At 36.6% G+C, this 2,583-nt stretch overlaps 1 long non-coding RNA gene across 3 annotated transcripts in view; it reads left to right on the forward strand.

Annotated features, from left to right (window-relative positions):
• LOC116590262 overlaps positions 1-2,583 on the forward strand; it is a 122,715-nt gene that overhangs the window by 15,517 nt on the left and 104,615 nt on the right. The window lies entirely within an intron of this gene.

Here is a 2,583-nt window from a genome sequence, read left to right on the forward strand (position 1 = left end):
TGGATCTCACAAGCCGTGAGATCCTGACCTGAGCAGAAATGAAGAGTCAGATACTTAACTGACTGAGCCACCCAGGTGCCCTTTTTGCCCCTTTTCGTGTCATGTTTCTGACGGATACAACCTGCTACTATTTGCTACCTGCAGATATTTTATTTTTATATTTAACATCCTATTTTATTTTTACTATTTAACATCCATCTCAAATTATCTTTTCTATAAAGTCCTCAAAAGGGCTTCCCATAATTTAAAACTAAATCTTTTCCTTCCACTTCCCCCCATAATATTTATAATATATTTTATTATATTTTAGATCTTAGGTGTGTATTGTCTACTTTAGTCATTCATAAGTCTTGAGAGAAGGAACTTTATCTTGGTCTTGTTAGATTCTTTGTTGTATAATTTTATAAGCAGTTTTCACTCATAGCAGAATGATCCAGAAAATATTTTATTTCATGGTAGGAAGCATCTAATTGAAGAACCATCTTGGAAAAGTGTTAGTTCTGCAACAAAGTTAATCTTTATAAATAAGAAAAAATTTAAGATCAGAAGTTGATCTAATTGTTGACCTTTCTCTAAATTTTGAAAGCAATTAAATTGAATTGTATTCTTGCAAGCTGGTGCAGCCACTCTGGAAAACAGCATGGAGGTTCCTCAAAATGTTGAAAATAGAACTGCCCTATGACCCAGCAATTGCACTATTGGGTATTTACCCTAAGGATACAAACATAGTGATCCAAAGGGGCACATGCACCCGAATGTTTATAGCAGCAATGTCCACAATAGCCAAACTATGGAAAGAACCTAGATGTCCATCAACAGATGAATGGATCAAGAAGATGTGGTATATATACACAATGGAATACTATGCAGCCATCAAAAGAAATGAAATCTTGCCATTTGCGACAACATGGATGGAACTAGAGCGTATCATGCTTAGCAAAATAAGTCAAGCAGAGAAAGACAACTATCATATGATCTCCCTGATATGAGGAAGTGGTGATGCAACATGGGGGCTTAAGTGGGTAGGAGAAGAATAAATGAAACAAGATGGGATTGGGAGGGAGACAAACCATAAGTGACTTTTAATCTCACAAAACAAACTGAGGGTTGCTGGGGGGAGGGGGCTTGGGAAAAGGGGGTGGGATTATGGACATTGGGGAGGGTATGTGCTTTGGTGAGTGCTGTGAAGTGTGTAAACCTGGTGATTCACAGACCTGTACCCCTGGGGATAGATTATTATGCCTCCATCAGAAAGGATGAATACCCAACTTTTGTAGCAACATGGACGGGACTGGAAGAGATTATGCTGAGTGAAATAAGTCAAGCAGAGAGAGTCAATTATCATATGGTTTCACTTATTTGTGGAGCATAACAAATAGCATGGAGGACATGGGGACTTAGAGTGGAGAAGGGAGTTGGGGGAAATTGGAAGGGGAGGTGAACCATGAGAGACTATGGACTCTGAAAAACAATCTGAGGGTTTTGAAGGGACGGGGGGTGGGAGGTTGGGGTACCAGGTGGTGGGTATTATAGAGGGCACGGATTGCATGGAGCACGGGGTGTGGTGCAAAAATAATGAATACTGTTATGCTGGAAATTAAAAAAAAAAAATACATTCCATAGAAATAGAAACATTAAAATAAGGTTCTAAGTTCAAGGTTGCTTATTATAGCAATCCGTATAATCATAGAAACAAAAATAAAACGGAAAATATTCATTAATAGTGGTATCTGGTAAATGGTAGAACAAACAAGTATATCTACTCTATGGAATCTTTTTTCAGTCTTTAAACAAATTACATTATATCTTTCTCCCTTAACCTAGATGCATCCTATGTAAATAAAAAATTTTTAAATTAAAAAAAAAATTGAATTGTATTCTTTCCCTTTAATATATAGGGAAGGCAGCTTTAAAGTTGAATTTATGAAAGTCTCTGAACATAAAGAAGATTTACCATTATTGTTTATTTTCTAAATGTTTAATGAATGGCCTGGGACCTTCCTAAATTTCTGTTGTATCAAAGTCACTAATGATTGACAGAATGTTCAAAATGGAGAATCCAAACATCTGGCTTAAAATCACACAGTTGTCTCTCTTGCTTTTGATAGGCCCAGATATTTGAAGCAGTACTCTCAAAGTAAAAGACTTATAGCCTTGAGGCTGGAAAGATGAGTCCCTGGAGTATGGAGGAAGACTTAGAGCTTTTATTTATGTTAAATTTTTATGCCATCACTTAAAGATCTCTCTTTTAATGTTTAAAATATTCATTATATATTTCTCTAGTATTTTAGGTATAAGATTTCTAAATAAAAATTATATGTGTATGTTCAAAATTTATTTGAAGTATGAATACTTCAAATATACTATTGGAGTATAGAATTAAAAACTAGAGGGGTGCCTGGGTGGAGAGCCTCTGCCTTCAGCTCAGGTCATGATCCCAATGTCCTGGGATCGAGCCCCGCATCAGGCTCTCTGCTCAGCAGGGAGCCTGCTTCCCCTTCTCTCTCTGCCTGCCTCTCTGCCTACTTGTGATCTCTCTCTCTCTCTGTCAAATAAGTAAATAAAATCTTTAAAAATAAAACA

The sequence above is a fragment of the Mustela erminea genome, chromosome 1 (assembly GCF_009829155.1).
Source record: "Mustela erminea isolate mMusErm1 chromosome 1, mMusErm1.Pri, whole genome shotgun sequence".
NCBI lineage: Eukaryota > Metazoa > Chordata > Mammalia > Carnivora > Mustelidae > Mustela > Mustela erminea.